Source organism: Camelus dromedarius, chromosome 9, assembly GCF_036321535.1.
Source record: "Camelus dromedarius isolate mCamDro1 chromosome 9, mCamDro1.pat, whole genome shotgun sequence".
In the NCBI taxonomy this organism is placed as follows: domain Eukaryota; kingdom Metazoa; phylum Chordata; class Mammalia; order Artiodactyla; family Camelidae; genus Camelus; species Camelus dromedarius.
Window position 1 is genome coordinate 29022479 of NC_087444.1, and position 27985 is coordinate 29050463.

The following is a 27985-nucleotide window of genomic DNA, read 5'->3' on the forward strand; positions in this document are numbered from 1 at the left end:
TCTGATAGGATGGGCAGTTGCTCACAGCAGTTGGGAGAAAAGTGAGAACGGCTGGGCCGCTGTAGAGATGAAATCGCGTGGGTCGCATCTGCTCTGGTGTGTCTCTCTCAGCATCGCTGGCTGGGCACGTGCCCCTCGCTGGGCACTGTGCCGGTGCTCCAATTCTCTCCCACTACTGCCCCAGCTGACAAATGGGGAAACCGAGGCCGGGTCAGATACCTAAACTCCCCAAAGTCTAAGCACTCACGGGAGGCAGAGCCACACAACGAGGGTCCTTCGAGCTCCAGGCCCCCTGCTCTTCCAGCTTGTGGCTACTCCTTACCATTCACCGGTTGGGTGAACTGATAATGCTTCGACAGCCTCCCAGACCCACTAAAGACCCTGTGGGTCCCTCCAAGCCTTGCTCTTCCACCCTCCGCTTCCAAGAAGAGGGAGCAACGTGCGTGGTTAACCCCATCTGGCCGGGAGCGCGCCGCGCTGTTTCGACTTTAACTCTTTCACCTGGGCTTCTCCTTCGCCTGTGACGCCGGCCCCTCCGCTCTGCCCACCCGAATCACTCATCCTCTGAGATGCAGGGCAGCCTCTGTGACACGCCTCCTTCCCAATTTGGCCAAAGAGCCAACCAAGCACCCACAAAGCCAGAGGCTGAGTGTGACGGGTGTGCGCCAGCCAGGTAACGTCAGCGAGGAAAGAGAGCCAAGTGTGAAACAGAAGACTGGCCAAAAGAAGGGGAAAGCTGTCTGACCACTGGGAGGAGTCTGACCTTGAATCGGCCAGTAAGGACTCAGTGGGAACCCACTAGTCACTAAGAGAGAGGAATTTTTTTGTTTGTTTGTCTTTCTGAAAGGAGACACCCAAAGTGAGGCCGGATCCAGGGCAGAGCGGCTACGGGATCCTAGAAGCCCAGGCCCAGGAAGGGACAGCACTGAGCAGGTCAAACAAGAATGAGGGAGGTAATCGAGCGGAGAGGTGTCTCAGCAGTGAAAACCCAGAGTCTGAAAAAGCACAGCTGACATGCCAAGAAGGACACAAAGCTGGAAGCCAAAACAGAGGTCTCAGCTAGACTGCCATCACCCCTTGTCTCCAAGGCACATGGACTCCCTGCTCTGCTCTGACCAGCATCCCCAAATATCAGCTGGGTCCACCTGAACAGAGTGAGGTGCATTCTTGCCAAAATCCTGATGCAGACTGATGCAGAGATGGGATGGTTCAAGGTAGATACGGACTACGCTCAGCCCAGGGTTTCCTGAGCTCTGGCCTAGTATTCTTGTGTGAATTATTAAATGTAAAGAGATTGGAAGCCAACGTGAAGTCCAACCTCCACAGAGTCTACAAACCAATAGGGGAATCAAGAGGAGTTCAGAAAATACTACAATACACTTTTTAAAGTGATAAACCTATCAAAGATAGAAAAAGTGTTTGGGAAGTTGGAAGCGGTGGTGATAACTCTCAGCAGATGCAATCTTGAAATGGAATGGGTTTTAAAGTACGCATAGGAGTTAGACACGAAGGCGCCAGAGGGTGTTGAGTAGAAATGGAGAGTGTGCTCCACACAGAAGAAATAGCAGGAACGAACAGAAGCATGAGGTGCTGAGAGAGAGCAGGGTGTGATTCCGGTTTAGCTGAAATATCATTGGGGTTTTGGGAATGAATTTGTTGATAGTTTGAAAACAATTAGGCAATTTTCCAGGCAAGCAGATCACCTCAGTCAGCTGCTGGGTTCTCCAGTCCCAATCTGCCAGTATAATCACACCTGGTCAAACTCTGTCCTGTCCACACCCCTGAGGTCCAGATCTAAACCCAGATGCCAATGGATCGCTTCCACGGGGATGACTCATGGGAGCCTTGAATTCAACAAGGTTCAAAGGGACACGTCACTTTCCCATCCCATCACTTCTCCTCCCAGACCTCATCTTCATGGATGGTCCCACCATGTCCAAGCCAGATAAGCCCTCCACAGACCACGTCTATCATTCCCCAACAGCTGTCGGCCAAATCTTGGTAGTTTCACATCCTTACCATCTCTCAAAACTATCTCCTCCCTGTACTCACTGCAAAGGCAATTCTTGAGAAATGCATCATTTCTTGCCTGGGCGACTGAAACCTTCTCCCAGCAGGTCTCCCTGCCCTCGTTTCTCATGCAGCTGCCAGAATGGTCTCCTAAAAGGAGAGTCTGATCATTTCACAACTCTGCTCTAAATTCCTCCTATGGCTCCCCATGGCTTGGATGTAATAAATGTTTATTGAATGAATGAGCTCTCCGATTACACGCTGTTCTCTGCCTGGCACAGTGAAGGTCAGGCTTATGTGAAACATACTTCTGAGCAGAGTTGGACAATGAACAAAGTGGTTTACTCTGAATTCCACACCACCCCCACACGTCGATCACTGTGGGGAAATGGAGGAGGTCCACCTAATATTGGAAAAGCAAGCTGGGGCCAATTCAGGGAAGAGTTAGAGGCTAGGAAGTTTGGACCCGACTGGTGCTTGACAGGACCATTTCATTTAATCTTTATAAAGTCTGTACTCATTGTGTAGGTGATGAGGTCGATTCTATCATTACCCACTGAGCAGATTAAAGACAGCCATCAAAGCTTTGACACTTTTACCATCAGAAAGTGGCACATGTCTGCTCCCCTTGATCAGAGTGGGCTTTGGAACTGCTTTGACTACAGAAGTGATGTGCTTGTTTCCAGACCCAGGCCCTAAGAAACTGGCACCTCCTACTTCCTGTCTTTTGGAACACCTTCTCTGGGAGCCCTGGGCTACGACCTAAGAACCCAGCCCACTCCAAAACTGCCAGGCTGGGAAGGCCATGTGTAACTTCTCTGGGCAATGGTCACCCCGGGAAAGGGACCATCTGGGACCAGCTGAGTGCCAGGCTGACTGGTCCACCAGCAGAGGACCACTTGGTGACCACCGTTGACACCACAAGGAGCAGAAGAATCTCCCAGCTGGGCTCTCCCTGAACTCCGAACTCACAAAAATCACAAGACAAAATGAAACAGCTGCTCCCTTAAGCTTCAAAGTTTGGGGGTAATCTGTTACGCAGAAATAGATAAATGGGAACACCCTCCTTTTACAGATGAGAGATCTATGGCTCCAAGAGGTTGGCCGACTGACCTAGAGTCTCCTGGCTGGAAAGCTGTGCACAGCCCGGATGAGAACCTCACTCTACCTGACTCAGATCACAAAATGCTCACTCTAGAGACTCCCTGCCTAAATCTAGATTTTGGAGAACTCAGAGCAATAAAAATCTCATGAGTGGTTCCCAAGGTCTTGAGACTGCCAATACTATTCAAACGATGAAACAACCCAAGCAGGTGAGAAATACGGGCATGCTAGCAGCATCTAATGATGTGAGAGTTGAGCATACCCGCGGCTCGTGTTTCAATGACGAGATGCTGGAAGCAAGAGTGAGTTTACATGGGTTTGTGATTTCCCCTGACAAGATACATGCAGTCAGTCCTTCCACCTAAGCAAAATTCCCAGGACGAAACCAGATTTGAAAGGCAAGTGGACAAGAAGACCATCTGTGGATGAGATAATGTTTGAAACCACCAAAAGTAATTTAAAAAAAATTAAAAAGTGACTCAAAATTACAGAACAGCATCCACAGACCTATCCTCAGTTGCCTGAAAACAGGATTTAAAGTAATTAGCCATTCATATTGACATACGTCTAGAGCTCTAAAAAATAAATCTAACAATCTTCATCTGACACCAGATTACCCCAAATTTTAAAAAGTGGAAACGACTACAGAGTGACAGAATTGCAAGATGATGAGACCTTTTGGAGCAACTGTTTTACCCGAACAAAAACAAGGAGGTTGAAAGTAAATCTGTGTTTCTCGAGGAAAAGGCGTTCCACCCAGTCTCCTTCCTGCCCTTTCATGATGGATTGAGGGGTACGCAGAACTGTGAGATTCTTCCTTGGTCGGTTTTTATGCCCCACTGCAGCAGATACATCATCCTCAAAGGAGCCAAAATACCCAAAGACCAGGCAAATGCCCCCAGAATTCACAGGCCCAGCAATTCAAAGGCAGTGATCTACAACTCACATGAAGAATTAATTTAAGAAAGCTATAAAGTACTGTAGCTAGTCACTTTGAAAATGGGCCAAGGTAGGGCTGCATTCAACACAGAATAAGCTATGAAAAGAGTGTGGGTTTTGGGGACAGACGGGCTTGGATTTGAATCCCAGGGCCAACGCTTGGGGTGACACAGCTTTGGGTAAGGCAGGTCTCCGCTTCTTCCACCTGCAAAAGGGAGAGCCCCCCTCTGAGGCCCAAAGGGCAGAAAGGGCACCTAACAAGCACACAGTAAAATCTCGACGTTGGGAGCCTCACAGTAAGGCGGCAGAGGGCTCAGACGCGGGCTTCCGAGTCTGGTAGCCTGCGTTCTAATCCCGCCTGCCCATTCAGCAGCTGTGTGGCCTTGGGTAACTCAGCCCATCTCTCTGTGTCTCCTCTTCCACGGGACAGGAATAAGGGTCCTCCAGCACTCACCTCTAGGGAGAAGTGAGAGCACTCACCTCACAGGGCAGCCGGGAGGGTGACCGGCACGAACGTGCGTGAAGCGCGTATGATTAGTGGTACCTCGGGGACTGCTGTTACTGATGCTGCCTGCTGTGTGCCAGACACTGTACCATAACTTCCTCTGTCTGTAAAGGGCCAGACACTAAATACTCTAGTCTTTGGGGCCATATACAGTCTCTGTCACACCGTCTTCTTTGGGGTTTTTTCTTTGCTTGTTTTTTTATGGGTCATTTAAAAAACAAACAAACAAACAAAAAAAGGCCAGGGGGTGGATTTAGCCCACAGGCCATATGTGCTCATGCCAAGCTCTTTATTATCTCAGTTACGGGTTAGGTGACTTTCAGACAGTGAAGGGCCCAAGACTCGACCCTACATGTAAGCTAAGGAGTTCACTGCCAAGTTTTGTGGAACCGACAAGAAGACGTATGACTCCAGGCTCAGATACAAAACACTTCATCACGCACAGCGCTGCAAACAGCATGAAGCGCATTTCTGTGTCAGTTCCAATCACCCCCAGCGCCAGTCCCACGAGGGTGAGGCCGAACAGCCCAGGTGGATGCGGTGCCCAGACTGGGTCAGAGTCACAGCTGAGGACCACTGAGCCTAGGAATCCAAATCTTTCATCCAACAAATCTGCCTCAACTTAGTCCTGGCGGAAGACATTATTACACTAGCCAGTAAACAACTCTGCCCCTCCGCTCCTGGGGGAGACATGGTCTCTCCCTTCCAAAGTTCTCTGCTACAGAGCTCCTTAAAGAGCCAGTCCAAAACGAAAGCTGTTCCCCAGACGTGCAAAACCAGGAAAACCCGTCACTCCATCCCTGTCTCTCAACAGTGATAGAAGAAATGCCAAAGCTGACATTACCTTAATCCAAAGATTCTTTCTATGAACTAGTCAGGTAGATAATTTTTTTTAGTGTCCATAAAAATAACTGTTGTTTTTGTCCATAAATAAAATTTCAAGGCTTAAAACTGAACGCCACTGAGATGAAAAGTTAGATCTGTGACATACTAAGTGAAGTAAGCTAGAAAGAGGGAAAAAATACCATATGATATCACTTATATGTGGAATCTTAAAAAAATGAGACAAATTAACTTATTTACAAAACAGAAACAGACTCACAGACATAGAAATCAAACTTGTGGTTACCAGGGGGAAGTGGGGGTGGAGGGATAAACTGGGAAATCGGGATTTGCAGATACTAACTACTAGATATAAACTAAACAGCAAGGTCCTACTGTATAGCACAGAGAACTATATTCAATACTCTACAATAGTCTTTAATAAAAAAGACTATGAAAAGGAATATATATCCATGTATAACTGAATCACTATGCTATACACCAGAAATTAACACAACATTGTAAACTGACTATAATTCAATAAAAATTGTTCTTAAAAATCCACAGAACTACAAAAAAAAAAAAAAATCCGTAACATCACACACATCATCCCTGCTGGAAAAGTGCCTTTAGTTAAAAACAGAAACCAATTTGTAAACGTGAATTAAATGCACACTCCACAAAAAATATCTGGCGAAAGGGAAAAAAATTCCTTACATGTAGATATAAATGTTTCTTGACAGACGTAAATGAAAACTAATATGGTGACATTTTTCAAATTAGCCATTGGAAAACACTGTGTGTGCCTAGTGGTTTTTTTCTCCCCCCTTTTAAACAGCCTAAGCATTTTTCGGTTTTGTTGGCCTAGGAAAGTATTTATGAAAAGGATAATAAATAATTAATTCTACTGGCTAGGAACTGCAACTCCTTTCTACTTCGACAATGTACGTTGATACACTGAAATGCTGTTTAAATTATAGGCGAGAATTGATTCAAAGGGCTTCCATTAGTGAGCTGGCAAACAGGTTTGAAGCCAGCTAATAAATTTTGGATAAAGATATCACCGTTGATGAGGATGGCAACGCTGGAGTGCTGATCTCCCAGTCACCAGTTTGTTAAATCAGGGGCTAAAGTCTAGCTTTCTCCCTGTCTCATAACTCACTGTGTTAAGCAGCGGCGGAGTCAGATCGCAGCACCTGCTGTGTGCGTGGTGGCTGTTTTCGGGGCTGGGAAGTAATGTGTGATTCAGCTTTCCTTTAGTGTCCCTCTCCTCGTCTCTGTTCTACCAGGCTTCACAGTACATTAATCAAGGGTAATCAGGCCAACCTGCGACATAAAAAAATTCCACCGACAGTGTGTCTTGCAGCATAAAGTCATGTCTGAGATTTTTATTATGAAAAAAAAATCATTATTACTCAAAATCAAGAAATTATGCACAAAGGTTGTCATTCCCTTTGGACACGTATCCTGCATGCAGGCTACAACCTGCCACTCTAGAGCATGGAATACTACACAGCTATTAAAAAGAATAGGTGAAAGCTGTATTTACTGGTTTGGAGGGGAGACATCAAATTCAATCTAGGGATGCTGAAGCAAGCACCCACTTCCTTTAGAAAAAGCAAACAAAACTGTATGCCTGTAAGTTACATGCGTTACTGTGAAGAGAGATGTATAAGAATATACAAACTATTCCCCAGGTCAGGGAGGAAAATTAAAGGGAGGAGTAAGGAGTAAAGGTGAGGAGGGGGGTGGTTATTGTTCAAATAAGCATGCATCTCTTTTGCAAATGACAAATAATCTAATACCAATTAACATGAAGGCTTATACTGATTGCACAAAATCATAAATGGAGCAAGTTGCTTTTTCTTTTAATTTAGTCCAAGATGGTCCATTTGGGGAGGTTTGTCAAAGACTGATTTTTCTCTCCATCCACCCAACCAATAAACCAGCCCTAGGAAATGGTAGGCTAAGAGTGTGGAGCCTGGGACTCAGCTAGACTCAAGGGCAACGCAGGCTCCCCTTGCTTGCTCCCATGTGCCTTTGGCCACGTTCCTGATGTCTTACAAGTGTAAAACGGCTGCAGGAACCACAGTGAGTACAGGTAGAAGGAGCCTGTGACAGCCTCGCTCAATGTCACCGCTTTCCCCGTCTGCATCAAGACCTCGGTGTGCCTACCGCTGGGCACAAGAAACCAAGCTTGGCCAAAAGAGTGCCCCAGGCTGATAACACCAGAACACATTGCAGACAAATTCACATTTATACTTTCTCAAGTTTGTACCATTCACCAATGCAGGGAAAAGGCACCTTTTTTCTTAAAGGAATACCATTATTTCCTTTGCCTCATTTCATAAAATCACTTTTTTATTTTTGTATTTTTTTTATTGAAGTATAGTTAATTTACAATGTTGTGTTAGTTTCTGCTATAAAGCAAACTGATTCAGTTTGACATATTCTTTCCCACTGTGGCTTATTACAAGATACTGAATATAGTTCCCTGTGCTACACAGTAGGACCTTGTTGTTTATCTGTTTTATATATAGCAATGTGTATGTGCTAACCCCATATTCCTAACTTATCCCTCCAGCCGCTTTCCCCTTTGGTAATTGTAAGTTTCTATGTTTGTGAGTCTGTTTCTGTTTTGTACATAAGTTTATTTGTATCATATTTTAGAGTCCACGTATCATTCATATCATATGGTATTTGTCTTTCTCTGTCTGACATACTTCACTTAGTATGATAATTTCTAGGTCCATCCATGTTGCTGCAAGTGGCATTATTTCATTCTTTTTTATGGCCGAGTAGCACTCCATTGTGTATATTCCAAAGCTTCTTTATCCAGTCATTCATTGATGGAAAGTTACGTTGCTCCCATGCCTTAGCTATTATAACAGTGCTGCTATGAATACTGGGGTGCATGTACCTTTCTGAATTAGAGTTTCCTCTGGTTATGTGCCCAGGAGTGGGATTGCTGAATTATATGGTAACTCTATTTTTAATTAAGGAATCTCCATACTGTTTTCCATAGTGCTATATCAATTTACATTCCCACTAACAGTGTAGGAGGGTTCCCTTTTCTCCACACCCTTTCCAGCATTTATTGTTTGTGGAATTTTGAATGATAGCCATTCTGACTGGTATGAGGTGGTACCTCATTGTACTTTTGATTTGCATTTCTCTTATAATTAGCAATGTTGAGCATCTTTTCATGTGCCTGCTGGCCATCTGTACATAAAGTCACTTTTTAAAGGGAGTTATTGTGTGGTATTCCCAGCTTTGACCCTACAATTGGGAAAAGTGCAACTGACAGATGAAAACCCCAGAGCAGATACTTTTCCTCACTACACATGGATCTGAAGCAGCCAAGGTGAGTAAAATGAGGACCTCCCAGGGCAGGTTTCTCAAAAAGAGCATCATCAGCCGGTCTGCTGCTCATCTCTCAGCCTCGGTGCACAAGCCTCCGGTCTCAGCACCCTCAAGGCCCTGCGAGTGCCGGCCCCGGCAGGATGGAGCTGAGGCACTCCCATCTTCGTTGTTTAGGAATACTCAGGGAAGTTCCTGACACTTAACACTCACTTTCAAATTTTAATGGGCTCCAAAATAAAATATCCAAATTGTGCAAATGGAGAAAATGAAGTGAAAAGTTAGAGTTATTTATTTTTAATTAAGCTCTTAATTATATAGCAACAAAGCAAGCAATTAATTTCCACATGGCTACATTAAACATTCCACACGTAAATGAGGCAGAAAGAACAACTTAAATGTATTTTCTCTTCTTTCTTAGACAAACACAAGATACAAAGTTGTGAGTGAGAGACAGAGGGAGAGAGAGAGAGAGAAACACAGAGAGATGAATGAAAGTAAGAACTTGTATTTGTCAAGTGCATACCACGCACCAGGTGATGCTCAGAGTAACGAGTCCAGCTCCATTAACTCAGTTAATGCTCACACTACCCGAAGCAGTGGGTACTCCGTTACTTCCATGTGACCGATGAGGAAAGACCCAAGCTCACCTAAGTCTCTCCCAGTCAGTGCAGAGCCAAGACTGGACTCCAGCTCCAACAGAGCCTTCTGGTGACAGTCACACTGTCCTGCCTTACAGAAAAGCAGCAGGAGAGGGAAAGAGCAAAGGACTTGGGAGCCTTCGGGGGGGCCACCACACTTTCCGTAAAGGGCCAAACAGGAACTATTTTATGGGCTGCACCATCTCTGTCCCAATGACTTAGCTTCTCCAGCATGGCACAAAAACGGCCATGACAATGAATACACAAAGGTGTGGAAGGCTCTGCTCCAGCACAACTTCATTGACAGACACAGGAATCTGATTTTCATACATTTCTCACGTGTCACAGAACATTACAGGTAGACCTCGTTTTATTGCACTTTGCTTTACTGCGCCCTGCAGACGCTGTGTTTTACAAATTGAAGGTTTGTGGCAACCCTGTAAGTCTATGTGAGCTGTTTTCCTAACAGCATCATTTTCAAATTGATGCTGTTTCTTGATGTTTAATTTGGATTTAGACGTAATGCCGCCGCACAGTGAATTCTCTACAACCGAGTGTGAACATAACCTTCGTACACGATGGGAAACCAAAAAAAATCTGTGTGACTCACTTTATTGTGATATTTGCTTTATCGTGGTGGTCCAAACCCAAACCTGTGGTCTCCCTGAGGTCTGCGTGTACTCTTCTTTGACTTTCCCCCAGACATAGAAAAATGGGGCAGCCCTGGGGTTGAGCTCGTAACCTCAGGCAAGTTCCTTAACAGCTCTACACCTGTTTCCACATCTGTAAAATGGGGATAATAACACTGACCATGTCATTTTGTTTTGAGAATGAAACGGAATGAGACTAGCATTAAGCTGTCTATCCCCCACAGACAATCTGCTTAGGTGTCCATTCACTCCACAAATCACTTACTGAGTCTCTGTTCTGGACCAGGAACTATTCTCCCAGCTGGAGGTGCAGTTGAGGAAAAAAAATAAAACAGACAAAACTTTTTGCCCTTTTGGAGCCAACATTCTTGTGCTGAGGTTTCCAAGTGGGAAAGCCACCCAGCTGTGCACCATGCACAGGCCTGACCTACCCAAGAATGAGTCAAGAGACTGAGCTGCTGCGTGCTGCCAATCAAGTCCTCCGTGTCACCCACCCACAACACAGCAAGAGGACCTCAGGCAGGAAGGACACAAAGATGGCTGAGGGCGGCAAAGAACACACATGGTCTGGGGGGACCCATCCACAGTTACGCCCCTCAAGATCCTGGATGTATGAATAAGAGAAGCACTTAATGACAGAGGGGACAAGGAGGAGCCATGTGCTTTAACAGAGGCAGCACCACGAACATGCTCTGTGTTCCTGATTAAGAGGAACCCTGCCTTGGAACTGAAGCCCCAGTTCATCTCAATCCCCACAGATGCACAGGAGCTCCTCCTCCCATATTGAAGACGGGGAGAATGCGGGGAGAGAAAAAAAAAAAAAAACAGAAAAGGCTGTTATCTCCTGAGTATGGCTCAGGAAGGCATAATGTCCCTGCATGCCTAAGAATAAAAGTCTTTAACTCATCTCTCAATGCCCTGACATGGTGGCCTGAAACAGCCTTTCGGGCTGATCACCAGGAGAAAAGTTGCCTTGTGGGCTGTAACTCACCTTCTCCCAAGTGGGTCCCTGGGGCCCTCCGTGGTGACGAGCAAATTAATGCCAAATGTCACTTTGGAATGATGGAGACCCAAGGGGTGACCTCTCTTACAGCATTCACAGCGACACTTAGGGCAGATGGCCAGAAACAAGCCATCCGGAGAAAAATGCCTATTTCACCGCTCCACAGCCAAAAGGTATCACAGCCAAACACGAACTTCTCTGCAGCATTAAGGGAAAAGTCGTGAGATGGCTGGCAGGCTGGATTTCTGAAGGATGAAATACAGCAAGGCTTCGTCCACTCCACCAGGCCCGGAGAGCAGGGGCTGCTGAGTCCATCCCAGGGGAGAGCCCGCTAGAGCCCGGGAGCTGGCCTGACTGGAGGGGGTGGGCTGCAGATGCTGATATCCTTTCTACCTACTCCAGACAAGCAGCAGATGAACCTCAAGGGGATCCCAGCTCAGGCATTCTCGTTAGTAATTATAAAACTGAAAATTATGATCTACACTCGAGCGGAATAAAAGGTACCAGTGGTCCTTCCTTTTTCTTTTGTTTAAAGGCTCATCGCACAATCTCTGCAAGACCATGAACACCGCACCGTAAGTAAGAAACTTGCTGAAGACAAGGAGCATTCATCAGGAGGCGTTTAATTCCGGCAGGGCTGTAACGGACACCTGCTGTTTTCACTTGTCCTGTATCCGCACCCACTTCTTCTGACAACAGCTCCCCCATGGGCAACCCCCGCTGCCCCGCGCTCTTCTAGAGAGGGAGACACCACCTGCTAAATCAAGAGGTGAGCACGTGACCCAGGCTGGACCAATCAGGGATGATCACCGCCACTGATTCAGAGCTGGTCCAGTCAGAGCGAAGGCCTCGGCACTGATTGGAGATATTGGGAGGGGAGAATCATTCTTGTCTAAGGTCACTGAGAGGACAAGACAGAAGCCTGTGACTGCCGGCTTGCTACCATGTGTAAAATGGCGGCCAAGGAGGGCCAACATCAAGAAAACGCAGCTGAGGGATGGAGAGAGACAGAAGCCCGAAGAAAGAAAATCCCTTGGGGTCAACCAGGCTACATATTGGACTTTGTGGTGGTTATTTGATAGTTTTTCAAAGGCCCTCAGAGAATGACACAAACAGGCTCCTATAAAAATTGCATCCACTCCCACATGTATGACTATCAGGACACGGTACCTACAAACAACATTCATAGACAGCTTGTCATTGAAGGCACAAGACTCAGCAGTCCCTGGAGCTGTTAATCACAGACCATTTCTGGGACCATACACAGGGGATGTCTTTGATTCTAAATATCACCTCCTCCTGACTTCTGGTCACTTCCCCTTTGTCTGGCCCTCTCAACGCTTTCATGGCATGATACCCTCTTGTTAAGGGGGATTTATGCCTTATTTGATATGACGGTGAACATCCTGGGGATGTGGGTGGTATCTGAACGCATCCAACTGAATGGCTGAATCTGTCCCCATTATCATCTTTGAGTCCTCAGTACAGAGCCCAGAGGCTGCCATACAGTTGGCCCTGAATACAACTTACAGAATAAATAAATAAACAAGGAGATCTTCTCAAACTGACTGCAGGCCCCTTGAAAGTAAAAGTGGTCTTCTATGGCCCTGAATCTTCCAAAAGGGCCTAGCACAATACTCTGTACATAACATGCTCCAAATATATGTGTTGACTGAAGACAGATGCCCAGAGGCAGGAAAAAGCACTTCCAAGTTCACTTATAAACAACTAGGTCTGTTTATAATTTATGGAGGAAGGTGGGCAGGTAAGATATATATTCCCTATTTCTTGATTTCTTAAAGGCCTAATCAGATACGATGAGGCCTTGGGCTCTACTGGGACTTCCAATTTGCATTATTGATCTCAAATATATCTTACACAGACAAATTCTGAATGCAAATTATCAGAATTGGTGGAGACAAACGTGAGTTACAACCGTGATTTGACAGGACCCCGCATTATATCGTTGTAACACAGAACATACAACAGACAGCACACAAAATGTCTTAGAAACTGGTCTCACAGCTGCAGCCTCAAACTGAGGCCTGAGAAGTGGGGCTTCCACAGTCTCCCTTCTACACCAGCATGTAGTTTTCTAGAATTAGAAGACCCTGTAAGTGCAATTTTGTATGTAAAAATGCATAGGCGGTTTGATGCAAATAAAAGGCAAAACGAAGGGGAAAAGTCATTGTATAAGGGGAATGGAATCTGAGTGACCTTTTTTATTCTTCTTCCCTCATATAGTTATGACAACATCTTTTAAATACAAAGCAGTCTCTCTCCCACCTCCGCCATCAGTTACTGGACACCGAGTCTCTTGGGAGACTTGATGAACAGGGCAGTAAGTGGAGATAGAAATTTAACACCAGCTAGACCTGAAAAAGGGAAGCTACAAATCCAGCTGCACAGATCAGGACAAACACTGAATTACTTGGGCAAGTGTGACAACATGGACAGACATAAGAATCTGAAAAGAGTGCAATTTGAGTTTATCAAGGGTGTAAACCCAGGAACAAAGACTCCTAGAACAAAGAAGCCATTCTCTGCATAATCCTTAAGGGCGGGGCTCTCCACAGCCACTGGTGCTGCCCTGGGTACAGAGGAAGGCTATCAGCACAGCCCACAAAACACAAAGGTTCTGCCTGGTGGAGAGCCAGTTTTCAGGTGCAACCCCAGACAGAACCTGACTCTTCTAGACAGTTTAAATGTCCCTCCCACTGCCCCAGCATGGACCACTCACTGCTGGTCAGATAAGTCTGTGCATAGAACCTGGGGAACTCTGGACTCACTGAGCATGTACATAAAGCAGGAGTCCAGCTTTATGTGATGGGGATGTAACTGGGTAAGCGGAGGCTGGGAATCACCCATAAATGACAATAAAGACACCACCAATTCCAGCAATGACAGTGTGGAAGAAGGAATGTGTGGGCCCTTGGTTCAACAGAATCAACTAGACAAGGAACCCCAGACAGAACCAGTATGAGAAGCTACATTATCAGGCACAATAAGGCATTCGTCCAGTGTTTTCATTAAGAGAAGCTAGAACGATTGACCAGAAATCACTGTATATTATTTATAGAAGCTACAAATATTTACGATTAACTGCAGCTGGTTTCCAGTCCAAAGGGGAGGCCCCAGCCGATCCTTTTCTTCTCTTCATGAAGGTGAAGAACTCTGGTAGGTACTGTAGGCAAGATATTAGAGCCCAGGGCGGATACTCATCCTTAAAAAATGAGAGGTTCTGCCTTAGTGAGCCACAGTTTTCTCTGAGCTGCACATTACACAGACCTGCGGCAAATGGAAGATGTTCCCCTAGAACGAATTCAAGGTCATCGGCCAAGGCTGAGCTATTGACAAGATGGAACGTGCAGGAGGCCACAGTTTAGTCAATAGGACAGGGGATATACTTACAGCATGTGCTCAAACAATTGACAGACAGTTCCTGCTCTCTGATGCTCACTGATTCTGTACTAATAACACCACCAGCTGATTTTAGAAGGCACTGTCTGCCAAGTGGACTTCTAAGAGATATTTAAAGAAAACGCACATATTGTCATCATTTCAATCATCACAGAAATAAAACATGGTTTAGATGGAGAGAAGTCACTCTTCACCAGTAAGTCCCAGAAAGGAACTGGGAATTTCTATTCCACAACACAGAATATGATAGCAAATCTCTTTCCATGACTGTAGCATCAAGTCAACACAGACACAAAAGTTTAAGTAGTCATTTAAGAGGATAATTTATATGAACTGCACATGATATATGCCCTCTAATCCTACAATGAATGTGAATTACAATGGACAGCAAACACTACAAATGGTAAGTCTTCATTATTTTCCTTTTAAAACAGTTTTAATCTAAAAGAAATAAAGCGGTGGTAAATACACCACAGCAGGATACAAAATGCTCCTAAGAAACCTCCCAATTTTAATTAGGGTGCCAGTAAAATTAAATTTTCCCAATTTCCTATACTTGTCAACTCACCCAAAACGCTCAATTTACAATCTTTAAGGTTATGCACTGAGTCACGAAGCTAAATACTCATTTGTTTGTATGTTCCTTACCATGACCCAGTCCTTTCTAGAAGCTAAAGAAAGGTCAACTGTCTCCACGAAATTTAAGGGCTTAAGAATCTCAAATTAGGAACACTGGTACATTTTGCAAACACTTTAATTATCTTTGAAACAAACAGGCAAAATCAGTAGGTCCTTTTATAAGTACATAAATAGAAAACAAAATAAAACTGGAGAGCCCATAGTTAATAAAGTAAGCTACTAACAAAAACCTCTGTGTGAAGGCTAACCTCTTCTTTTGTCACAACTTACTAAGATGCTAACCCTAGGAGGACAAGGGTGGGTCCAGCACTATTAAAAAAGAAGTGCCCATCCCAAAGTGGTCTAAAACTGAGAGGGCTGAATTGTAAGCTTTGAAAGCATTTTATTAATATTTTATCCTCATAGTCAGTTTAATAATGACTTCACAGAACACTATTGAATAAATCCTTTAAAATCCTGCTTCTCCAAATGGTCAGGTCCCTATTTAAAATAAAGTAAAAACCCCAAAAGGCAAAGTGATTCACTAACCACCCCCCCAAAAAAGTTCCAATTCCTAAAATAGATATTTAAAGTCTTCCTCAAGCAGACCCCAACTCACTTCCGTTTTCCCACTCATCCCGCAGAATACAAGCTCTGGGGGAGGGGTCTTGGTTTCACTCATTGTTGCATCATCCGAGGTCAGGAACAGTACCTACAAACACCCGAGCCCTGCATTGTTTGAGTGAACACACCATTACTCTCAGACCTAGGGAGGATGGGCCCCTGTCCTAGACCCCAACCCCACCACGTATCAAATAACAGAATAAATTTACTGTTCAACACACGGCGCCTCCATCACGTGCGGTCTACTGAACAGCAGCACAGTGTGACAGGCAACTCTAAACATCCACTCCCGTGCCTGACTCCCGTTTCAGGCCCTGGAAGCCGCTGCTCCACAGCTCTCATCCCACATCTCTGAGAATAAGACACTGCATCGGAACGCCCTGATGGGTAATGGTGCACCGCTCCCAACCAGGAGGATCTGAGTCTTGTAAGCTTTTAGATAACAGAAAAGACAAATTAATTAACTTGTCAAATCCTTTCTCTTAGATAGCCTGAATCTGATAGATTCCTGTATAATAAAGTATTGTGCCCCAGAAGTACAAAGTATCCCTTTTCTTGTGTTGCAATTCGTGATTTGAGTGGTACTTATGGATTGGCAGGTATTCACATCAGGTGCACATGGCAGATAACATTAAAGCATCCGTATCTCTTGTTAAATTGGTGTATTTCCAGGACTAACAGTAGCATGTATAAAGCATGATACCCACTCTGTTCATTGGCCACCAGATGAACATTCCATACTAGAACTTCAAATTATTTTATTTTACAAAAATATCCGATATGATTTAATTACATTAAAAAAACAAGCTTCAAGTATATGTGATTTTAGAGTTTTATATTTGTTTGATAAAGACAAATATTTCATGAATCAATAAAAATGTTGATAATCTTTCATTATTACTTTAGTTTTCCTTTAAATTTTAATAGATCAGCTGTTTTAAAGAGAAACAGCTTGAAAGTACACAGTAATAATTGGAAATTTTAAATTTCTTACGTGTCTTAGTTCATAATTTTATAAATTGCATACTTTATGGTTTAGATCACCATAATTAGCTCAATTAGTAAATATTTTACGTCCTTCAAGTTTTTTCATCAAATAAATACAGATACACACACTACTGTTCATCGATCTGTGGGTGTATCTTTCAACATTCCTTTAAGATACTTCCTAGATACAAAATCCTAAGTGGAAAAAAAAATTTCTTTTAAACTTTTGATAGCGATCTCCAGATTAAATCTCAGAACTGAAATACTGACTAGTACTTCTTTCCCACAGAGTTTGAGAATGCCCCCTTCTGCACTGCTCCAACACTGTATTAAAAGTTTAACATTTCTTCATCTTACAAGTATAAAATCTGAATACAGTTTTAATTCTAAATTTATTCCTCCTTGCTTATAAGCCTGAATATTTTCCAAGTATTTACTGGTCACATGAATGACACTTCAGCATTTTGCCAATTGTCCTGTTAATTGTTTTCAGAGATTGTTGATTTGTAGGAGCTGTTTATTTATTAAACAGATTAAATATCTGAATAGACAGCTTAAAAAAAAATTCCTATTACCAACTCACTCACACACTTACATAAATAATTCAAAATTGTGCTTCTTTTATTAATGTGGTGCTAAATTACTTCATGAGTTCTTACAGATTCTTATTTTTGGCATGTCTTAGGTAAGGAATGAGAAGTTCCCTGTGTTTCCATATGTGAACACCAGGAACAGTATTTGCAGGCCAAATGCAAGTTGAAAGCAGGCAGGGAAGTGAACTCTGTAAAGGGGAGATTTGTAGACTGTGATAATGAGGCAAGTCGTTATGTTCTAACTGGTCTTAACTGTTCCATAAATGTTTCCTTTACCCTGTAAACTTAAAGGTCAAGATAATATGAGGAGCACTTAAAGTTTAAAAAAAAAGAAAAAAGACATGTGGGCCTTGGCTAGGGAACATGCCTTTTTTTCCTTTTCTTTTTCTTTTTGGGTTGAGTGGCGGGGGAGGGGGATAGTGTGGATCTGGAATACTCTTTAACTGCTGTATGAACACATAAAAGTGTATTTTCTACTCTGTCACGATTGCCAACCTTAGACACAGAACAACCGGGCACTGGCATGTAACTTCCAGGTGGTTCCTAGGAATCCCATGGGAGTGTCAAGCCCCCAGAGGGCTTTGTTTTGTCCTCCAAAGCGAAGCCCCCGCCAACACGCCACAGAGGCAGCGCAGGCTACAGAATCCAAGGGATAATCTGGTTTTCCAAAGAGCAAGACCAACTACACAGATATTTGCTTTTCATACCATTTGCAACACGTTAATACCAAAAAAAAAAAAAAAGAGCATGTCATTATTAAATCTTCTAACAAAACTACACTCAGATCATCTAGCTGACTTTGTAATCCTTTTTTAATCTTTAATTCTAGAAAATAAAGAGCTATCAGAATATGGTAGAATTCACTAGCATCTTAAATTAACAATAGTATTTTCCCCTCAGTTTATTTATGCTGCAATACGACTGATGTCTTTTTGTACAAGTGGCTAATTTTTTTTAATTTCCTTCAAACATCATTAGCAAATGTGAAACGCTAATGATGGATTATTATTGGTGAGTGTCTGAAACATCTTACATGTCACAAGCCATGCCTTTGAAATAAAATATTTTTCAATTATTAAAAATTATTAATTATTATATGAAGAATACTTTAATAAATAGGCAAGTCAGGATTCATAACTTCTACAATCAACAGTTTTTCCTTCGTCAGCACTGTACACAATACGACCTGGATTTACAAATAGCCATTTGTCTAGGAAAAGAAGTCTGCGACACTTGATATATATTGTCACTGATTGGTGAGAACAAAAATACAGTGGAAATACATTCAGTTCCTGTTTCAAGAAAGACAAAATTTCCTGTGGCACAGAACGGTTATTTGTCCCAGGTCACGCAGCTCACGAGGGGTTGAAAGAAACAGGCGCTAAGCCTTAGAACGCCAAGAGTTCTAAAAGTTGTCAAATCACTTTTCCACTCAAAGCAGCAGAGCACGTGTGATAATTGTTCTACATCTTTCCGAAAGAAGAGAGAAGCTGTGATCTAATTACAAAGCCTCCCAAAGAACAAGGAAAGGGGGTGAGAGAAAGCCTCTCTGGCCAACTTGATTCTGTTTCTCGGTTTTAATTGCGAGGTTGCAGGGGGCTGGGGGAGCGTAAACAGCAGTGCCTCCCACCGAGTTCCCTGCAGGTTCTCCTTGTAGGAGTGAGATTCTGCCCATGATTCATATGGTTTGAGACATACCCAGAGAGTCTTCTGTCACTCAATCCCCCTTCCACCCCTGGCTCTCACAGGAACCCGAAACTGTCAAACAGCGTTCCCCCAATCCATCAATACTGCTTGCTGCCAAATAAATACCCTGCTGCTCCACAGGCTGCAAATATTTCCATCATTGTACAGACCTGCAGCAGCATCTGAGTGTTGGAAGGAAACTCATGAAACCTGATGGCTTTATTTACCCTTCCAACCTAAGGGAAACACACATGCCCAAATCTTCACATTCCAAATGTTTACTGGGAGATTAGGAAAAAAACAGACAACAGCCAGTGTGTTAGCCTAGAAGAATCACAAAAATCCTTCTTTAAACAATCTAGCTGCCAGATGAAGACCCCTGGCCAGGAGCCCTTGTGTGTGTTTAAGAAGTTCATGGGGCTGGCATTCCTTTGGATCATGAAAATATAAAAGGCATAGCCTCAAGTCCAGAGCCAAAAATGCATAAAGGACGCTCTCGGCCTCATGTGAAGCAAATGTACCTAGATTTCATTCTCTGAATCAGAATTCAGGAGACCAGGGCTGCCATGTACGGTTGTTTGGACTGTACACTGAACAACTCAGTAGGTCACCATTTACATAGAGTACAATTCGAATGGAGCCTTGTATAGGTTATTTGTCACAAGTAACATTCTGAAGGATTGCAGAGAGGCACATGAGCCAGTCTACTACTCACTATGTCCTGTTCTGTTCTCTGTTCATAGTTATGAATTCATTCATTCATTCATTCAATAAATACTCACTGAATGCAAATGAAAAGTGAATCTCAATCAATCCTTATTGGGTAGACACTCTTCTCATTCTCAGATAAAACTGAGGCTGAAAGAGGTTAATTTAGTTGTCTAGGAGGATCACAAAGTTATGTCTTCCAAGACTGAGTCCAGTGAATTTCACTCCCGGACGTTCATTAGAGCAAAAGTTTCCTTCTGAGCATTGACTGTAAGAGTCAAGCTCTTGGATGAGAGAAGCTGGAAGGAAGGATGAGGCAGGATACGGTGAGGTGGCGAGGACAGCAGGTTTAGAAACTGGTGCTGGAGGCTGAAGGAATGGCAACTCCCAGAACCTGCTCACCCTGTCAGGGATACGCATGGAGCTCTGAAGTACGGACAGCAGGCCGGGGATTGGGGAGTCAGAAGAACCGTGCTCACACCATGATTCTGTGCAGATACATCACTAATTTCTCTGAAATTTAGGCTCCTCATTCATAAAGTGGGAATAATAAAATCTCATCAGCTTACAGACATAGAAAACAAATTTACGGTTACCGGGGGGAAAAGGAGGAGGGTGGTGGGATAAATTGGGAGTTCAGGATTTGCAACTGTATATAAAATAGATAAATGACAAGGTCCTACTGTACAGCACAGGGAACTATATTCAATACCTTGTAACAGCCTACAATGAAAAAGAATGTGAAAAGGAATATATATATTTATCAGAATCACTGTGCTGTACACCAGACATTAACACAACATTGTAAATCAACTATGTCTCAATTAAAAAAAAATCAAGCTACTGTGAGGAGATAATGCAATTTTGGATTTATAGGGACTAGAAAAATGCTGGCTATCATGATGACCAGTGGCCTGGGGGTACTGTTATTTATTGTTGTCTAGATGTCTCATTCTTGCTTAGGTCTCCAGCATCTCAAGGATATGTGTTTTCCTCAGTGGGGTGTGCTGGTGCAAGAAGAATTTGCTCTTCTTTGAGCCTTTCCTTCCCCAAAAGGACATTAAGAAAGTAAATGCATCCCCACTCAGGAACGTGATGTCTTTTTTTCTCCCTTTAAGTAACAGAGAAGTAACTGCAAAAGCTAATTTCTCCAAAAGAATTTACATTTTTCTCTGAGAAACAAATAGTTTCTTAGTGATTTCCAAGTTTCTCAACCCTTGAGATTTATTCTTTCTGTTTCTTTTCCCTGATCCTAAAAAGGTAGCTATTCCTGCCCATTGTTTTGGAAGTAAAAAAAACCTGAGGACTGTCCTACAGGCTCATAAAGACCGTGGGCTAGAAATGAGAAGGGACAGCCGGCGGGGAGGGGGGCCGATTGTGCCAAGATGGCTATGCCCTTATTGGTTACGACAAATGTTAAACAGCCTAGAAAATCAGAGGCCTTGGAAAGGACTTGTAAAAATAACAACGTGAGAGCTTAGTGTAGAGGCAAGGAACATGAAAAGGGAAGCCGTGGGTGGCATTTGAATCACGCTGGAGACGGTGCTAGAAAGACGCCTGAGTGGCTCTCCCAAAGCGAGGCCTCTTTAGAAGTTCCTCCAGGAGCCCCCGTAACAGGCAGGCCAAGATATGCCCCTGCCCGTGGGCACGTGGAGGGTTTTCAGTACCCTGGATGGAACTGAGAAATCAAAGGCACCAGCAAGAGACTGCAGGGGATGCTTTCCAGCAGGACTGGGAGAGAGGGGTGGGGCCCCTGGCTCGGAGCGAACTTCTGCCTGATGGAGTAGAGGGGGCCAGGCTGTGAGAAGACAAGGGATTTTTTTCAGATAATGATCAAGATAATTCTTCATGGAAGGCTATTTTTTTTAATTTTCTTTTATTACAAGACATTGAATACAGTTCCCTGTGCTATACAGTAGGTCCTTGTTGTTTATCTATTTTACGTATAGTAGTTCATATCTGTTAATCCTAAACTGCTAATTTATCCCTTTACTCCCTTCCCCTTTGGTAACTGTAGGTTTGTTTTCTATGTCTGTGAGGCTGTTTATATTTTGTAAACAAGTTAATCTGTATCATATTTTAGATTCCACATAGAAGTGGTACCATGTGGTATTTTGCTTTCTCTGTCTAACTTACTTCACTTAGTATGATAACCTCTGAGTCCACCCATATTGCTGCAAATGGCATTATTTCACTTTTATGGCTGAGCAGTATTCCATTGTATAAATGTATCACATCTTCTTTATCCAGTCATCTGTCGATGGACATTTAGGTTGCTTCCATGTCTTGGCTATTGTAAATAGTGCTGAAATAGTTCAAAGAAACTATGAACACTGTGGTACATGGATCTTTTCCAATTAGAGTTTTCTCTATATATATGCCCAGGAGTGGGATTTCTGAGTCATATGATAAGTCTATATTTATTTTTTTAAGGAGCCTCCGAGACTGTTCTTCATAGTGGCTTCATCAACTTACATTCCCACCAGCAGTGGAGGAGGGTTCCCTTTCCTCCCCACCCTCTGGAAGACACTTTAAAAAAAAAAAAAAAAGTCACACAGAGATCTCTCAAAAGCAACAGTAACTAACTGAGGGAAGAGGTGACCTGATTTCATGAGTGAATGCTGCGTGGACGAGCCCGGCTCCTGCCCAGGGTGTGTACTGCAAAACGGAAATGCCTGCTGACTGGTTCCAGGAGAAAGCCAGATCAGAGCCTGGAAATCTGCTTCCGGCCCTGCCTGACACTCCCTGTGTCCACTGAAAGCAGGCTCCTGGTTTTCCCATCTCAGATTCTCATCCCCAAGTCACTGTTACGTAACTCCTACAATTAGCCTCGTGGGCTTTACTTTTCAAATCTTATGTTATGGAAAGCAACGTTGTTCACATTACTTCATGACTACTTGAAACAAAAATGGTTTTATGTTGATAAAGTTAAATATCTTATTTCCCTGGTTCCTAGGAAATCTATGGAATACTCATTTCAATCAAACATCAAACCAACCACTGCTAAACACATTCACGAAATCATGGTGTCCGGGAGTCATGAGAAGGAAATGCTCTACGAAAAGCCCAGAAGTGTGAAACTTGGCAAATAACGGGACATTCTGATGCCTTTCCTAAGCCCAGCTCTGGCCCGCACTCACCCAGTGGTGCTGAGCAGGGAGCTTAACTCCTTAGTGGCCCCAGCTTCTTCAACCACAAAATGAGCACCACGGTATAAGATCTATGCATAGACTTCACGCGATGACTGAAAGCCAGAACACGAGCAGAACACTACGGACGTGGGCTGACAGAGCAAGAGCTGACACGTATTAGACGTGAGTACTCTGATGACGACAGTCATCGTCACTTTTATTAAGTACTTCCCGGTTCCTGACACACTAACGTTGTCATGGGATGCAAAGACTACGCCCTCCAGGGTGTGACCTTCAGCAAAGCATTTCATCCATCTGAATCCTAGTTTCCCCTCTTCTGTGAGACGGATAATAGGGATGTCGTGGGATTAAAAGAAAGCAGATGCCAAATTTACCTCTGTTGTCTGGCAAAACAGAGCTGGGAAATGTGAACGATCTAAACTCCGATCTAAACAGAGGGTAGGGTCCGACATGTATAAAGGGCCTCCATAAACAGATGATATTACTGCCACTATTTGCGTTTCTATCAGCCCCGATGCTGAATGATCAATAATAAATGTTGTTTAAACAAATGGTGTAATTTTCCAATCTGTGTTGTTCTAAACCGACCTTTCCTCCTCATTGCCATTTGTAATGCATGCATAATTCATTGGTGAAAGCAGAAGGAGAAATCAGGATGTTGGTCTGAGGGGCCCTTTTTGGGCTGCTTTTGATGATTTGTTATAACCCTATCAATAAAACAAAACTTGTCACTGTAAATATGTACTGTGTTATCTCGAGATATATTTACTGGGTAAAATAATAAAAAGCCAGCCTGCCTCTCCTGGAAATCTCAAGCTATAATTAATTGCTGGTAAGATTTATTCTAGAACCTCAGAGCCCCTAAGTAGAAGGAAAAATAAAGGCCATGGTCAACATGGACACTGAAAGAAATGCCTCAAGGGTGGAGTCACTTGCCTTTTGTGGGAAGTGTTTGCTGGTGCACTTGTAGGTAAAAACTTGGCAGGAAAAGAGGGTGTTCAAATGGTATTTTTGTTCAGGTGGAGGTGTGTGTGTGTGTGTGTGCACGCGTATACAGACATATATAGCTTGTAACATATCATAAAGCACAGGGTTTTCAGAGCTAACTGTTTTAACATCAACTCCTATCTGTTATTTGCTCATAAATAACACACACACCTGCACCTGGACAAAAATACATATACGTGTATATAAAATAAAGTGTAGATCTGGAGGTTTTCAGATCCAGCTTCCATCAACTCTAACTCTAGTCCTATATTTGCTCGCCCACACACACTCACTGTGCAGCAAACCCTCTCAATAGGGGAGACAAGAGCAAGATGCCCCTCTGTCCCCAAAGAGGACCTCCACGTGCTCCCTCAGATCACAGCAGACGACACGTCAATGAAACGTGCTTGCTCCAGGCCTGGGGATCAAAATGAGGGCTTAACCTGCAATTTACTCTACAAGTCCCATGACACTTGCCAGATCTGAAGGCTTCATTCTAATCTTCCCTGCTGGAAAAATAATCAAATACTCTGGCAAAAATGTATTGACAACTCTTAATTAACCATGCTAATGGGGGGAAGAGAGAGCGTGGATAGATCAAATCCCCATGTAACCTAAAACCTTCCTTTGGCCATTAATTTCCAACTCCTCCTTCACTAAACCTTGCCGGGAGTAGGGGCTGGGGAGGTGGATTAATCCAGACTTTAAAGGTGGAATTACTTGATGCCTACCTCTGCACTAGTCATTTGCTGAACATGCTCACAAGCAAGGAGATGGCCCAGGACACCCTGTGTTTCAAGGTTATAGGGGTTTAGGGGTAATGTTTCAGGATCCTTTGGGGTACAAGTAAGTCTATTTTCAGTGGCTTTGAGAATGGAATCCACTGGAATAGTCTCGCAGCAATAGACATTGATGTGGTAGAGACGGGCTGTTTCCCTACCCATCACTGCTGCAACTCAGACAGACAAAAGGGAAGGAGGAGAGGAGGCACAGACAGCGGGGCGAGCACATGTGCAGAGCTCAGCAGTCACTGCTTTGTGACCAGCAGCTGATGGCCATGGACCAAGATGGCAGAAAGGGCAAAGGGCAATACCTGGGAATTGACTAAAGCAAAGAGAAGACAAGGGAGCAGGGGGTGTACCGAACCAAGCAGACGAGCAGGCATTTATTAAGCACCTTCCATGTTCCAGGCCCCATGATGAGACTCCAGGAAGTTACAGACTTTGGATGGAAACTGGGCAACGAACCAAAGTGGGCTTCCTCCTCCTTAAAGCATCTGGCACAGCCAGTCTAGATGGCAGGATCCAGAGCAGTGGGACCCTGGGCGAGGTCCCCTCAACATCTGTGCCTAGGCTGCCTGGGATGGTCATGTCTGCAACTCCACCCTGCCCGGCACAGCGGAGATACCTGGGAGCCATCATCAACACTACCTTATGGCTCTTGGGCACCATCAGTGGACCAGGTGCGTCATTCAGACCACCTCGTTTCCTCCCCCCAGCAGGACACTGTCTGCTATTATCCCCATGTTACAGGGGAGGAATCAAAGGTACAAGGGAAGTTAAGTCACTTGCCCAGAGACACACAGCTGGTAAGGGGCCAAGCCCTCAAGCACCAGAACGGAGCTCTTAACCATTACACAGGCATTTGGGGGGCTCTCCGAAATGGCTCTTAGAGACCTGAAGAGCTTAGTGGAAATCCGGGTCCAAGGGGCACTGTCACCATCTGCACTCACGCACTACCTCCCCAGTTAAACCGTATCCTCCTTCAGGATTGGGACTGCCTTCCGAGGGTACCTAGTGGCATCTTCTGCATTATTGGCATAAAAAGGGGTGCCAGGTGTTGGGAGTTAGGTCCACACAAGGTGCAAGCAACAAACGGGTGCACTGTCCATACAGAATTTTAAAGTAACAAAACTGATCAAAGTCCAACTGCTTTTTATCATCACAGTGATGCCTGGCAGATCCAAACAGTGTCGGTGAAAACAGATCCCTTCCCTGTGGGCGGCCCTCGCCCACGGCTCCCCCTGGGGGGACCCTGCGGTTCTGCACACTGCACTTAACACAGGCTCTGAAGGACTGACCCCGGTAAAAGGAGGCTGGAGGAGGGCAGAAATCCTGTAAACTGACTGACACTGAGATATACAAAGCCCATCTTTCAAGAAGAACCATGCCATCCTGTCTGGGGTGAAATAATAACACATCCCCACGTGAGACTCCAACAGCGGAGACGGACGAGGCTACCGGCTGCCTGGAAATGTGACATCTCGCAATCCTGTGGCTACAAAAATCACTGCTGGGGTCCCAGGATTTATTTCCCTTCCTTGGGAGCCCAGGACAGATAATGAATACCCCTCATCATCTGATCAATGGCTCGCACTTATGGACTGGCACCGGCATTCTCCACCCCCTCACCGGCCCCTGAGCAAGGTTAAAAGAGCAGACTCCTGAGTGATGGTCAGAGGAGAACCAGCTGAGGAAGAGGAAGCTGAAAATATTAAGAAATCAACAGGGGCACTTAAAAGCAAAGCGCCTTCCACGCCACAGAAGACGCTCTGCCATTCATCTTGTTCCCGGACTCTGCTTCACCGACATGATGGAAGATGGTTTAACTGACATAAAAACCAGCTCAACATGAACAGCGGTGATGGATGAAGCCGTTCCAAGCATCAGCCAAAAAAACGGCACTAGAAGATGCCTCGGGCTTCCTGTTGACTGTTTTATGAGGGCATCCATACTTTCTCCTCCTCTTGTTTAAAGAATAAATTAGCAGAACAAGTACTTTCAAAAAACAGGGTCTTGATATACTGAGATTAAAAAAAATAAAATAAAAATGGAAGGCCTTTGGAACATTAGTATATGTGAGGGGGCAGTCAGGATGGTGAAAACTGGGCTCTACAAGGCTTTTTCCACATGCAGCTGTTTGGTTTCTGGGTTCAGGATTTACCTAGGCTTTTTTTTTTAATGCCACGTAATAGCAACCCATAGCAGAAAGCAGCCTTGCTCTACAAATGCAATGTGTCAATGGGAACAGGAAGAAAAAAAGACTCTTCGATTAGAGTCTTAAAAAGAATGCAAAGATGCGCCAAACGGGCCGTGATAAAGAAGGAGAACAGGGGAGATGACCGCAGAGAAAAGTGAGGAGGGGCCGGTTCCTCTGCCCGGGCTCCACTGTGCGCTCCCCATGCAGGCAGAACGACCCATTTGCAGTACGGTGTCTTGTTCTTCAGAATGTTCCTTGAATAGGGGTGGAAAAGAGCAGAGGTTTCAGGAGTCTCAGCATTCTGCTTTTTTGTTCTCCTTCCTGGAGTGCAGAGGGCCTTTTCCCTGCCCTTCTCCCTTCTTATTTGGAAGACAGTGAATTATGACCCGGGAGTGTCTGCAGCAACCCGGCCATTGAGACTCAGCCATTGTCGACAGAGAACACCGTCTGAGCTGTGGTGCAAGAACTAACTTTGGGGCATCCAAATTTGGAACTCCTTTCAGAAGGCACGGGACAGAGTCCATGCCCTGGCATTCTATGGGATGACAAATTCACTTGACCTTTACAATAAAATACGCTGGTTATTTGGCCCATCTAAAGTAAGTTCTTCTCAACACTGCATAGCAGAAGGCCCACTTGCTCCCATCCCCTCTGGCCCTCCGTCCAGACACTCTCAATTATACGGTGGGTTTCTGGCCCAAGTTAATACGTATGAAGAGTTCTCAAGTGTTTCTAGCTTTGACCTAGAAATTCTACTTCCGGCAAATCAATCCTATAGAAGTAATGGGAAGTGCTTTAGAACCAAGGATGTTCACGGCCTTATAACTGACAACTGAAAAGAATTAGTTACAACCTAAAGCTCCAGTCACAGCAGACTGATGAACTAAAAACCAGGCTCACCTAGCTGGTTTATCATCATACAGCCATTTAAAAAACCACTTAGGATGGTCTACAGAAACTGGGAAGGGTGAATTCTTAGGCAAGAAAAGACAGTTATGTACACAGCATCATCACCACTATGTTAAAAAAAAAAATTGTCTCTGGGAGTATCTGCATTGCGATAGCAGAATTAATTTGGAATTAATTTGTGAGGGCACCTGTCACAAGTGTCTATGCTACAATTACAACAAAGCAAAACAAAACAAAACAAAACAACCTGGACGTTTTAAAGTACTCGAAGCATATATGGAAAATGCT

At 44.2% G+C, this 27985-nt stretch overlaps 1 protein-coding gene across 4 annotated transcripts in view; it reads right to left on the minus strand.

Moving 5' to 3' along the window:
* WWOX (WW domain containing oxidoreductase) overlaps positions 1-27985 on the minus strand; it is a 901973-nt gene that overhangs the window by 760965 nt on the left and 113023 nt on the right. The window lies entirely within an intron of this gene.